The sequence below is a fragment of the Leuciscus leuciscus genome (assembly GCF_965113295.1).
Source record: "Leuciscus leuciscus genome assembly, contig: SUPER_11_unloc_4, whole genome shotgun sequence".
Classification (NCBI taxonomy): Eukaryota; Metazoa; Chordata; class Actinopteri; order Cypriniformes; family Leuciscidae; genus Leuciscus; species Leuciscus leuciscus.
Genome location: NW_028118543.1, coordinates 179,583 through 194,017, shown reverse-complemented (window position 1 = coordinate 194,017; position 14,435 = coordinate 179,583). Strand labels below are relative to the sequence as shown.

At 36.8% G+C, this 14,435-nt stretch overlaps 2 long non-coding RNA genes across 2 annotated transcripts; both read left to right on the top strand.

Moving 5' to 3' along the window:
- The first annotated feature begins 505 nt into the window (after window positions 1-505).
- On the top strand, window positions 506-897 carry LOC309510187. Its single transcript, XR_014210242.1, has 3 exons — window positions 506-580; window positions 664-731; window positions 829-897. It is a non-coding gene; the product is annotated as an uncharacterized lncRNA (long non-coding RNA).
- A 2,398-nt stretch (window positions 898-3,295) lies between these two features.
- Window positions 3,296-3,978, top strand: LOC309510192. Its single transcript, XR_014210249.1, has 2 exons — window positions 3,296-3,552; window positions 3,851-3,978. It is a non-coding gene; the product is annotated as an uncharacterized lncRNA (long non-coding RNA).
- The last annotated feature ends 10,457 nt before the right edge of the window (window positions 3,979-14,435 follow it).

Below are 14,435 nucleotides of genomic sequence, written 5' to 3'. Positions count from 1 at the left end.
CCATGTCTTTGTCCATGGTATGACTATGAGGGAGGCTGGGATACAAGTAAGGCCAAATTTGAGTCGCTTCACCGTCGCCTCAATCATAAGAACCTTCCGGGAGAAAAACAGGTACAGGAGATTTACTTCAGACTGCTCTGTAACTTTTGAGAGCTGTACTATGTGCTGTTACAACACATACATGTACTGTCGCTGTTGCACTACTGTAATAAAAAGAAATGCATCAAATTGCCTCACATATAGATAGAGATAGAGCAACCACAAGCAACATAACTTACCAGTTTTGGAAATGTTGTTTTAAATGTATTGCACCAGTGTGTAAGACTATGTTGTAGTGTGTGTGATGTCTGAGGGCAAAGTTTGGTTTTTCAGCAAGAGTGAATGGTTTTGAGTGTAGAGCTTCATTTTGACCTGAAAATAAGATGTTTGGGGAATTGGGTGAGATGTTATAGATTTGTGTTTACTGTTTTGAGAATATGAGGCATAGTTTCAAGAAATGTGTTTAAGCAATCGAGCAAAACTGTAAACTGATTGGATACAAGCATCAGAATGCTCTGAGTCCATGTGTGGATGCTATAGTGTAAGCTCTCTCTACACACATTTCACAGTTTTATATGCCTGATATTGTGTTCATTTCAGTGGTACTGTATATCTGTCCTGCAGATTCTACACAGAGAAAGACAAGTACTGCTCTGATCCAACAGCGCGCTGGATTCAATTCAGACTGAAAGGTACGAGCCTATATTAATATGACATCTTAATATGATGCTTGTGTATTGATAAAAAATAAAATAAAAAAAACGTATAACATGATCATCTTTCCTTCAGGTCTGAAGGAGATTGAGGACTGAGCCAATGGAGGCCTAAAGATGCCGCAAATCTATCTATATCAATTTATTCAAATAGAATATATATGTTTATTTAGGCAAAAAAGGTCCCATTAGACCCCTTTAGCTTATGTGAAAGTTAAAAGAAGTTTCACTTAATTGCTTTGTTTTATCTCCTTTAAATTTGAAATGCACTTTTGGTGGAAAAATGACACTGCTTACTTACATCCAGCCTTTTCTCTGTAACAGTTTGTACTGTATTTAATCATATTTAAGCTAGATCATTAAAGAAATATGTGACCCTGGATCACAAAACCAGTCACAAGTCGCACGGGTATATTTCTGGCAATAGCCAACACATATGGGTCAAAATTATGGATTTTTCTTTTATACCAAAAATCATCAGGATATTAAGTAAAGATCATGTTCCATGAAGATATTTTGTAAATTTCCTACCGTAAATATATAAAACATTTATTTTGTTTCGATTTTTTGCACCCTCAGATTCCAGATTTTCAAATAGCTGTATCTCAGACAAATATTGTCCTATTGTCCTTTTTGTCCCAATTAAAAAAAAAAATTGACCCATGTGACTGGTTTTGTGGTCCAGGTTCACATATAAATCCTCGTGTTATTAAGAATCAGAATTACTTTCTCTCTTCTTCTCACTTATAATGATACTATTGCTTCCGAGTCCTTTTTGAGGTTAAAAAAAAAAGAGCCAGTCCCCATTGACTGTAATTGAATGGGAAAAAAGATAACAGCATAGGCTACTAATATTTTGCAGATTATAAGAGAATTTTCGTTTTTGGGTGAAACATTTGTATGTAGTATACTAATTAATTGTGTTACAGTAATAGAAAGTTCGCCCTCTAGTGGAGAACAGCACCTAATGCACAGAGTAGGTTATGCAATTTATCAGCCAAAAAACTCTCAACCAGTGTTTATTTGGCTTAGCAAATAAACAAATGAAACATGTTATGGGATAGATTCACAAGCAAAGGCATAAACAGAAATAAACTTTTTTTTTTTACTTTGCATAGGCTACTGTACGCACACATCCCCAAACAAGACGTTAAAAAACAAAAAGGGTAATATTGGGAAGTTATATAGAATCCGTGTATCATTCGTTCAGTCGTTTTTTTGTTTTTTTGAACAATCAATCAGTTTCAAAAACAAATATGAAACCTGTCCTAATTGAAATAAAACAAGTTGTCAAAAACATTGAATCCAATATTTGGTGATATAGCATAACGAGCGATTTACAAGCAATTTTTTGTAATTTATTTTTGACCGTGAACTCCACAAGTGTGACTTTGTTACATTTTGTACAAATAAAAGCATTTCAAAATAAACTTCCTAGTTAAATATTAAAGCACACTTCTGTCATATTTTGTTGAATATTGACAAATTTATCCACAAATCAGGCTTTCATTACTCAAAAGCTGAGGTGCATGAGCTCAGATCGATGAGGTCTATAGGCCTATGATCAATCAGTTCCAAAAAGAAATAGAAAACCTGTGCCAATTGACAGACAAGTTGATAAAAAAGATTGAATCCAATATTTGGTGATAATATAGCATAACAAACGATTTACAAGCAATTTTTAAAAGGCCGGTCATTTTTGACCGAGTACACAAAAGGTGTTACAGGGTTTTCAACAAAGCACAAGGGTTAAGCTCTGCTTTATTGACTATTTAAGGTGAGCTAGTGAGAGTCTTGAATATAATCTCTCAGACACAAGCAGTGAAAGTTGAAGATCGACTGTGACAATGGAGACACAAAGGATCCTCATGAGGAGTTTGGCTGTTGTGTTTTTTTCATCTGTGATCTGGACAAAAATCTAAAAGCAAACTCATAATGAGAACACATTATTAGAAATGAATTTATTAGGATTAACCCCTTGAGATGAATCATCTAATTTTCGAGGGGGTTACGCCACATGTAAGTAACCATGTTTATTCTAATGCCTGATCTGTGATCAGTGATTTTTGATGTGTAATTATTCAAGTTCAGACAGATTATCTTTCTCTCAAAATCGTTCAATACTGTTTATGCATCAGTAAATCAAGCCAGTGACTAAAAGATCAACTTCACATCGTTTCTCTAAGTAGGATGAAAATAATATTTTTTAAACTGTTTAAATTATATACAGAATGCGATCAAAGAACGCTCCATTTCCAATCGGCCAAACTGAAAACCGCCCAGGCTAGAAAAAATGCCTTTTATTTCGACATTATGACAATTTTTGATGTAAAAATCATATTAACATTATAGGGTCACCCCAGGAAACATTATAAAATAATAACATAATCCAGTTCATGACCCCTTCAACACTGTTTTTTTTGTGTTTTTTTTACGAATTAAATTTGGATTAACTGAACCAATCCACTCTAATGCCCTTTCAAACAACCATCATGCATTAAAATAAGAAGATATAAACTCATTTGCAGTCTTGTGATGAGAATTTCCATCTGTTGTTCTCTGAAATGATCACACACTTTCTGGACCGGCTGTGGTCTGTAGCTCAGATACAACAGCACATTTCACATTAGTGGTTCACTGTGGTAAAGCGCTATGTGTGGTTATAAATGTCCAGTGTGACTGACAACTATGAAAAACAAGATGTGGTTAATGGTCACTAAACTATATGGCATTAAAAACATTTAGGATGTTCAAAAGTCATTACCTAGACATCACCCACAAGCAAATGCATCCAAAAGAGGTTTTATTAACAAAGTTCGGGAGGAGCACGTTCAGATAATTAACACAAGTGGAGAGCACTCAGCAATCAATGGTAAGAGGTATATATACACTCAGCAGTCTCACCTCAATCCATTGACAGTTTTTGCAGCATCCCCCCACCACCCCTTCTCCACACTTCTAGTCCTAAACACTTACATAGGGGGGGAGTACTCTGGGTTCGGGCCGAACTCCGAGCTCGGAGCCCTCCCTCCGGAGAGCACGCCAAATACGCATTAAACTTTACCCCCTCAAATGTAAGTGTGAACTCATGAAAATAGTTTTACTTCTTTGTTTGTATATGCACTTCTTTAGAAATGTTGCTATTTGCTTTTTTTTAACTGTTTGTAATCTCATCAAAAATTACAAATAGAAAACACATTGATAATAAATGTATCCATCAAGCCAATGTTGTTTAAAGTTTAGTCAGAAATTGGTGCTTTAGGATGCCACATAATCACAACAAGATCATTTGTTTTAACATATTCAATGCAAATTCAATAACTTGTTCAAAAACATGTTACTGTAAGTGTATAAAGAATTTTGAAATTATGATTTAACAAATATTATTCAGTGGTGTATAAATAACTTCCGTCAGTGTCCATTCCTCACGTCTCATCATAAAATGACCTAACTTTATTTCACCCTGGAAAGCAAAAAGAATGAGAATGTGATCAGCTTAAAGATAACTGAATCAAAATCAGAGTCAGAATGAGCTTTATTCGCCAAGTGTGCGCAAACACACAAGGAATTTGTTTTATTTTTTTCAGGAGCTCTTACATACATATTTATGACAAGTATTTTACCATTCCATAGTCAAAAATATGTCAAATTAGAGTATTTGCAGTTCTATGTTTGCTTATCAAATATAATTTCACTTACTCGCTTAAAAACTGTCTTAGGATCATTTTCTCTGTCTCTCTCTCTCTCTCTCTCTTTGTGGTTTGTAGCCGTACAATAAACATAACATAAACATAACATCACAGTCACGGTGTTAACACAGGAAACTGCAGTAGAGGATGATGTCAGTTACAATTGAATGTCACCTCAGGATGTCAGTTTACATTTAGAACTTGTAGATTGACAGTTCAGGCCAGTTTAATAAACGGATTGGAATCCTACCTTCACCTACAGTAGCCTACCTTACCTGTTTGAACTAATGGCCACTAGATGGCACTGTTTTAAATGTATTGTTTTCTTTTCACCACAATAACTATTCTACGGAGCCTATGGAAGCTTGTTTCCTCCACAGAATAAAAAATAAAAAAGGTAATTGTGACTTTTTATCTCGCAATTCTGTTTTTTCATCTCTATTTTTTATTTTTATAGAATTACGAGATATTAAGTCGCAATTGCAAGTTTTAAAGTCAGAATTTTGTGATATAGTCGCAATTGTGTGTTATAAAGTCAGAATTGCGTGACACTGACATAAAGTCGTAATTGCATGTTATAAAGTCAGAATTGTGAGATGGACTTTTCACTTAATGGACTCTGTTTGCATTCACTCATTTCCCAAAGTCATCTTGAATGATGAAATTTGAATACAACTGATACATTTCATCACCTTCCTAAAATAATTGCCCAAGTCATTTTTGCAGGTTTCTCAGAAAACACAAAAAATTGAACCTAACTTCAGAGGCCGAGTAGATTTTCGTTCTTCTTGATGCAACTGCCATCTTGAAAAGCTTGTAAAATTGCCTAAGTCTCATTGTCTTTTGACTTAGGCAAAATAAAACAGCCTAAGTCAAACTCTTGACATAGGCCATTATACTACAGGGGTAGAATTGCATGATCTGTTCAACTGAGGATGTGGGTGATTTTACCAGAGGTGGCCAGCATCATGAGAAGATGACTTATGAAAAAATAAATAAAAAAAATTCATTTTTGTCAAAAAATGACTTAGGCAATTATTTTAGGAAGGTGACTATTTGAGAGAACATCACATAAGCTGACTTCATAAATTGATGTTGATTTTCCTAAAATGTTTTTAGTCACCTTTATGGCAATTAGTGATCCCTTTGGTTGGACACTTGGAACTTTAATTATCTTCCCATTGATGCAGTGATTGCAACAAGAAATCAGTTATTTGGTTTCAAATGAAGAGAAGTTATGTATGTATGTATATGTATGAATGAATGATGTATAACATATTTCATGTCAATTAATGATCTTTTGTAATTTTGTTGCTAACACTTATGTCCTACACATCTTGTGAAACTTTTAATTGTGTTGATATAATCCCTCTATATTTGTGACAATCTTGCAATTGATCATACTTGAGTCACACAGACTTCAACATTCAGCATGCAAAACACAACAATGGTAACAATTATATTTTATTTAAAGTAAATTATCAAGCACTCTCTACAGTTCTTGTTTAATTACTAGAACTCTTGTGTAAGTGAACTATACTAACTAAGCATTTGTCAGTACCACATACTATTCCTATTTCACTTTACTTTTTTTTTTTTTTTTAAGGCAATAGGTTTGCATGCTTTTTTTTAAGTAAGTCCAACTAATTAGATTTTACAGTGTATCACGTCTGAGAAAAGATTTCAGAATTGCGAGAAGCGAGATATAGGCTAGCCTAAACTCGCAATTGCGAGAAAAAAAGTCAGAATTGCGAGTTTATATCTCTCAATTTTGAGTTTTTCCACACAGGGCTCTGGTTTAGATTCTGGCCCATAAACATATTCAAGCTTCAGAAATCAAAATCAGTTGTCACTTTATGATAACATTGTGATGTTCATCACTTGTAAGTTGCTTTGGATAAAAGCATGTGTTAAATGATTAAATGCAAATGATCACATTGATCCAGATCATGATTGTGATTGCCAAGTCAAGTGATTTCCATCAAAACATTTGGTCATGAAATCACAATTATTCATCTCGTTACAGTGTTTTAGTGCTTGTCACTGAAGGATCATCGGTGAAAGTTCATCCAGGAGGACACGCAACTCGATTGAAAGCATCAACAATGTCAAAACCCACCGATTCGCTTGTTGTGATTCGCAGAGTTTTGACGAGTTTCATAGACTTGATTTTGTTTCTTATACAAAAGCAGCACCCCCACCCTAATAAGTAAATACATAAAGGCCAGCCTACAAATTGTCAATATTTATGTATTTGAAATCAGCGCCGTCGCAGGTGGGGTGCGAGGCCCTGTGTGAACTTGAAATGCGAGGCCCTGCTCTTTGATGTGGATGCTCAATTGCGCATGAATAACAGTCACACGGACGTAGCTGTTCTAGTTCTATTGCACGCATAATCTCGCTGCAATACGTTTTTATCAAGTAGAATAATACAGCATAATCATGCACATAGTCTCAGCTATGACTTTTTGCTATTTATTTCAAAGGGAAAAAAAATCAACTGTGCAACGAGTCCTGTAGGCCTACATAAAGTCAGCTCTAGAATTTGTCCGAATAGGCTACATACATAGATCCGCCTACTTAAACGTATCTTAATGGTCCAGTGGTAGAACTTTGAAGGTGGCCTTCTGAAGATATGCTGACCTAACATATAACATATACTAACTTACTAACCAACATTATAGCAGAGAATGTCTAATATGGCGAGAAGTTTCACTCTTAGTTAGTAAGTTAGTGTATAATGGTTGCCCTTATTGGCAAATGACTTGAGTTTAATCACCAGTAAGGTTTACAGTTAATAACTCCAGTCAGTTTTGTGTGCTGATAAACTCAAAACAAACATATTTATTACACGGATTAATGCATTTGTAGGAGCCACAGCAGATTATTCATACCTGTGTTCGCCAGTAGAGGGCGGTGTGCGCTGTGTAGTGAAAGCGGGTGTGCGATACAGGCGTGCAGATCAGGTCCCCTGTCTATATCAGTCAGTAATAAAACATTTAAGCGTTCATTAGCCTATTATTCCACATCTCACTTAAATAGAATCTATGTAGCACTACTTTCTTCTTATTTAATAGGCAACTCTAAACCACTTCTACACTCATCATCTTCTTCACATTCACTAAATAAACTTAACTATATAGACCTCACAACATTGACCATGAGGATCCTTTCTTTTTTAGCTCCAGTCTTCTTCTATACACAATTTGTGTGTGTGTGTGTATAGTTTCAAATAGGACCTACATGTTTACCCCAAACTCTGTTAGCAATAAAGACCTTTTTATATTTCTTCAACAAATAAAATAAAACGGGCACTGTTGTTTGTTCCATGACTAAAAGCAAATTGTTCTCCCACCACATCCCATTCATTAGGGTAGACTGTATTGAACTTTTTGAGTTTTGATTTTTCACACAAAAATACATACTGAAAAGAATTGAATTTTCACATGAAATGCCACATGACATTACATTAGCTTGTAGACTAATATATTATCAATCAAATATATTATCAATCAATAATACCCATAAGTAGTTTATATTTTCCACAATTAGCGAATAAAAATAAGGTGCTTTTTGTGTCAACTCTGTCTCAACTGTACCAATGTACGGGACAGTTGAGACAGTACTATGGTACAGTTGAGACACCCATTTCTAATGAGGGAAATGAAGAAAATAACAATTGGGCAACATGTCTGTTTGTTCATCCTTTCTAAATTCATTAATTTGATGTAAATTAGCACCGTTAAAATGTATAAAACATGAACAAGATATTTAACAAACAGATATCATTTTACCACCTTGTCTATTTGACAACTTGCTAGGTTATCTTTAACATGCATGTTAGAAAAATATATTCATTAATAATATACAGTAACTGTATTACAGTTTAAATATAATAAATATGAAATTGTATTTTTAATTGCGTCCTATGCTGGCCAATTATGACGTTTAACCTGTTATCATAACACTGAACAAATAAACAGCGTGTTTTGTAATATAACTCTATTGGGGTACGGTGTCTCAACTATCCCCCGCTGGCCACTTCGCACATTTCTCTAGATTTTGCATTGAGCTTGCATGACTCAATACCATGAAATATGCCAATTTTTAGGGCACAGAATAACGTTTGTAATGGTACCAGTTACGTTTAACAGTCACAGAAGGATAATAGGTTATTCATAGTTGAGTGCGCAAAAAACGATGCAAGCCTTACCTTAGAAAAAAAACTTTTGCAGATATCTTCTGATCGGAGACGCGTCCAGTCTTCAGATTTTGCAGGATAAAAGAGGACACTAATACGCATGTGCACAGCAAAAATCACAACTTGTGCATGCTGCGCGCGCAAGTTATTTAAGGTGTCTCAACTGTACACAGTCTACCCTATAATATTTTCTATTTATATAGGTTTCTTGAAGGAAAACAGAATTCATTATATCTAAGTATTCTAAACCTATCCTCTGTCCATGTATTTAACAAACCTATTCTCAAACACTCCATTACTCCATGAACTCACAGAGGATAGAGACCGAAAAGAACCAATAGTGTAAAATTAAGTGTAATTTAATCATTATACTTTTTTTATACAACTGATGCTTTATTGCATACTTTCTTTTGAAATTGTCTTTAGCCAAAATAATGTTTTGTTTGTTTGTTTAAAAAAGCATTACTTGCATTTAAAAGTGTAATTCGGCAATTTCTCTCAAAGAAATCCTGTCGTCAATTGTGCGCAATGAATTCTGGGGAAGGTAAGGCCATGAAGGATCCATTGCTGCTTCCCAATTCAGAGGCTGCATCCGATTGAGTCACCGTGGCACGACGAAGGCTGATCCAATTCTAAGCCTCCTTCACATGCAGCCTCCAAAAGTGTCCTTCGTTTCCTGTGAAATGAAGAATACAACAGATGGATCATTCGCTGCCTTGCCTCGTTGTGGAACTGTTGTATTTTATTTTCTGTAACAAAGATTCATAGGCCTATGTATGCATTGACATTAACTAATAGGGCCTTATTCTAAAGTGTGACCAATATTTGAAATGTACCAATGAATGTAAAGTATAAAAAGTTCAGAAATGTATATCCACTTGGTACACTTGCAAGAGTAGGAAGTTGAAGACAGATCAATTAGGGAATAATAAGGTAACATGATGCATGATGTTGTGTACCTCCACAGCTCAATAGATGGGTTTCCGTTTCTCGAATTACCCATTATCCTCTGCGGCGCGCCGCCATGTTGTGTGTCAAAACTGTCAGTAAGCCACTGGGAGACACGGCTCATTCACTGTGCTACATTAATAGAAAGCCAGTTAATATAAAGTATTTTTGACTCTTTTGTGTTGAGATAACGATGACAAATTCCTCCAAACCATGGCGACAAGGTGAAGGTTATTTACAGGGACACATTAGACGATGTTTGCAAGGCAAGATATGATGAGAAATTGAGTTATATCGATGGAAAGGATCCTTACACAATGTCGAAAGAGGACTGGTTATGTAGGCTAATCCTGCGGCGTACCCCGATATTCAGGAAATGGACATTGCCAAGTATCTCATCCACACCGTTAGTGCGTGACGAATTAAGAGGAAGAAAGTCTCTGGAAGCATACAATTATTTTGTTAGAATGTGCGAGTTAAAATTGTATGTGGTCGCATTTGTGCGAGTGCATGGTCATGTACTACTCAGTTAAATTCACGCATGAATTCTCCTGCATTGAACTTGTTTTAGCGCCCGCCAAAGTCTTATTTGATCGGTGAGTAATGTAGATGAACTGGGCGCATGTTTAACTGAAAGAACGAGCAGAGAGAGAGAGAGAGCCGGTCGCGCGCGCACTCCCTCTCTCTTCGGAGCCAGGCGAAAGTGTAAACAAGACTTCACCGTCTCCAAACTAAGCGCTGTCTTGCTCTCTCTCCCTCATGGAAAAGTTAGTCTGGAGCCCTGCATTGACGGTTCACATCGCTGTAGCCAGGCGGCTGATATCTGCACAGCCCTTATTATACGGTACATTTAGACTCAGTGTCAAGACAACACCATCTGGGTAAAAAAACAACAACACAACGCTCCGAACTAATTTAGTGTAGGAGAGAGATGGAGAGCAGAGGCACGGAGCGATGTGCTCCAGGTGTAGCCTCTGCCTCTGGCTCGACCAGCTGATGTGGCCACAGAGAAAGTGATGAAGGTGGACAATCGTCAGAGTGTGCTTCTGCCCAGCCAACACCTCTCAAGGGCTGTGTCGATAGTAGCCACCTGGGTAACGTTACAGCGATTTGACAGCCGATGAGAGCTAGCGCGTTTAGCTAGCCCATCTTGGAAATGATTAGATAAAGTGTCACATCTCCAGAGCACAAAACCTCTAAATGTTCACAAGAGCAGCACTGAACATTAACTCCAGCCAAACGGAGAATAATCGTATGATTTTCATGTTCAGAATAATGCCGATTCAGGATATTATAATGCTCCATAACACAAATGCTTTGACCCACTTGACACACAAGATGGCGCCGTAAGGAGTTGCGGGAGAAATGTGACGTCATCGTAAATCTATCTATAGCTGGATTTGGCCAGCTCAACCAGAGCCTCATCTCGTCAGAGGGACACCTTAAAGACCTTGAGGCCACACCTCAGAGTTCCTGACGGAGACCTCTGCATCAGCGACTCGCATCATCCTGAATACCAGCATGTACAACTTCACAGTGGGAAGATTGCTAATGCACTGCAAGTGAACACAACTACTAGTGCTTAGACATTATTCATGCCATTTTTCTTTTCAAATTTTCTCCTGTTTTTTGTTAGTTAGGAAGTAAGGTAAGAGTTCTGTTGTTTATTTGTGTTGATTGTTGTAGGTGTTCCTTCTACCGGGTAGTGAGATCTTTTGTTTGTTTTGGCTTTACCTGCTCCTGAAGAACAGGCTTCATTTCTTTTTCTTTTGGAGCTGTTTGTTTAGGATTCTTTTTGCACTGTATTTATCACTTATTGTAAATAAATGTATTGGAAATCTTACTTTGTGTATTGTGTGCTGGGACTCAGATAGGTTAACTTTTCTTTGTCGCTGTTCATTTTTGCTTTAAAGCTACTTTCCCTTTTGCCCCTAGAAAATGAATTGGGAACGTAACAGTGGTATTGTGTAATTATTCGAATAGAATTGAGTCTTTTCTCTCTGTTTTGCATGCGTCGTCATAATCATTATTGTTATTGTTGTTATTATTATTTTAATAAATTGTTTTGCCTCTGTCACAGTGTATTCTTAACCTGAATTAGCACTGTTCATATAGGCAACACCAATAGGTGTCATGTAACACAAAATAAACCTATGTTTTCTTCATGATACAGGGCATAATCTTAGTTTCGTTTTTATTTTGTTACCATTAGACATCACTGGGTTTTAATTTGAGGTATGAAAACCTGACGATGCCACATATTGAAACACAAATTCATATAACATATTAATTAGCCTGTCATTTTCTTCATTTTCTAAGTCAATAAAGGTTATGTTAAATGAATAAATGTAGTGTAAATGTTGTAATGAAACCAACTGTACCGTTCAAAAGTACTGTTTGTTGTTGTATTTTTCAAAACTTGAAACTTGTGTGTGTGTGTGAGGTGGATTTTTTTAATGTTTTTGAAATAAGTCTCTTGCACTGCTCCCCCAGCCTGCATTTATTTGATTAAAATATAGTAGCCTAGGCTATAAACTACAGTATTGTGATGTATTATTACCATTTTAAATAACAGTTTCTATTTGGACATATATAAAAAAAAAAAAAAATCTGATTTCTAATTGTAATAACGATCTCATAGCTTTATTTCTGCAATTGTAAATGCAGTGAAAATATATTATTGGCACTTCTGTGTATGCACTGCAAAGATGTATTTTCCTTGAATGATTTAATTTGACTGGTGTTACCGTCCCAGGACGTATGCATTTGCGTTTTCTAATTGGGTAAGTGTCATTCATTGATTTATTGAGTGTGTGTGCGCGCGCAGCCAATGGACCCAACGGCCTGCTGGGAGTTGTAGTTTTGTTGTACGTTGTATTTATACCACAGAAAGGACGTGTCTTTCACTTCGATGGTAACTAAAAAAAAATTCAAGCTGCGATTTTTCACGATGGATATCCTCGCGCGATCGAGTGTAGATTGTGTTAAACACGACAAGAACCAAAAATTCTGCGTTTATTCCTTAAAACAGTCGGTATTTCCCATATTGCTTCTCCTTTGCAGCTGCCATTGGCGCACGTCACGATTATAAGCGCCTGCTATTGGCGTAGGCAATGTTTACAGCACGATTATCAAGTATGTGGTGCGAACGCAACGGAACAGTCAGATTTACCATAAATGAACATGGTGAGTAACATTTTATAAACAATATTGTCAATATTGTTTGTTTTCCCTCTATTTTGCTGACGAGAATTTCAAAATAAAGCCCTACCAGAGTCTCAATGCAACAACAGACAGTGATTGAACCGTGAATTTTGTGAACCATTACATAATCCTATATAGGCTAATTATAAATTCAATTGTTATTATACTTTACAATATTACTGTTTGTTGTTGTATTTTTCAAAACTTGAAACTTGTGTGTGTGTGTCAGGTGGATTTTTTTAATGTTTTTGAAATAAGTCTCTTGCGCTGCTCCCCCAGCCTGCATTTATTTGATTAAAATATAGTAGGCTAGGCTATAAACTACAGTATTGTGATATATTATTACCATTTTAAATAACAGTTTCTATTTGGACATATATTAAAAGGTTTTTTTTTTGTTTTTTTTTGTCCAATTTCTTGTGCTCCTCCCTGTCCTAATCTAGGTGATGGGACCTACCAGCTGTTCCTCATCAATGGCAAGAGGATCCAGTATTTAAGCAGAGCCGGGGGGGAGAGAGAGAGACTGGGACTGGGACTGGGACTGGGACTGGGACTGGGACTGGGACTGGGACTGGGACTGGGACTGGGACTGGGACTGGGACTGGGAGAGGTTTCTTCTCCCAAGAGCCTGAGGCCCCGTTTACACGATGGGAAAACGCAGATATTTCCCTGCGTTTTGGCCTGTCATTTACACGAAAACGCAGTTTTTATCCCAGAGAACGATTATTTCTAAAAACTCCGGCCAAAGTGGAGATTTCTGAAAACGCCGGTTATGTGTTGCCGTGTCAACTGGGAGAAACGGGGTTTTAGGGTCACATTATGCGCCAGAAAATGCTTACGTCATGTGAGCGCCCTATGTTCAGAGTTTGTTCCATACTGTCTATGAGTTTGTTTGGCTACTATTTGATCATGGATGCTGTTAAAGTGGTACTCATTTTTACTTTTGTGAAAACGCTTTTGGCCTGTTTGCATTTGCTTCGCTGTCTGTCCACACGAACGAACCTCGCGCCATGTCTATTGTTTTGAAAGGAACAGGAAGTCGCTCGTGCTATTCGTCGTTGTCGATTTTGAGGATTCTGATTGGCTTGCATGGCTTTATCCTTCTCCTTACACTGCCGCCCCTTTGTATTTATGCGGGTTGATGTAAACGACAACTTTTTTTGAAAACGATATTGCGTGCACGATGTTATTTTTGAAAACGGAGGGGGAGAAATATTCGTTTCTCTAAATACCCGGCTATGTGTAAATGTGGCCTGAGACTGTTGTGTTACCAGACTTGGAGTGTTGCTCTTGTTGGTGTATGTTAAGCTTAAGTGTGTTGTTACGCTTAAATGTGTTGTTACGGCTGTAGTGTGCAGCTTTGAATTGCTTGCCCATTGTTGAGTGTTGGAGCAGTAGGGAGTGGGTGCCATTTTTCTTTTCTCATTTTCTCCTGTTTTTTGTTAGTTAGGAAGTAAGGTAAGAGTTCTGTTGTTTATTTGTGTTGATTGTTGTAGGTCAATTAGGTGTTCCTTCTACCGGGTAGTGAGATCTTTTGTTTGTTTTGGCTTTACCTGCTCCTGAAGAACAGGCTTCATTTCTTATTTATTGTAAAACTGCTTTAAAACCAAACTGGACCATGGTACCACCACAGTACTTTTG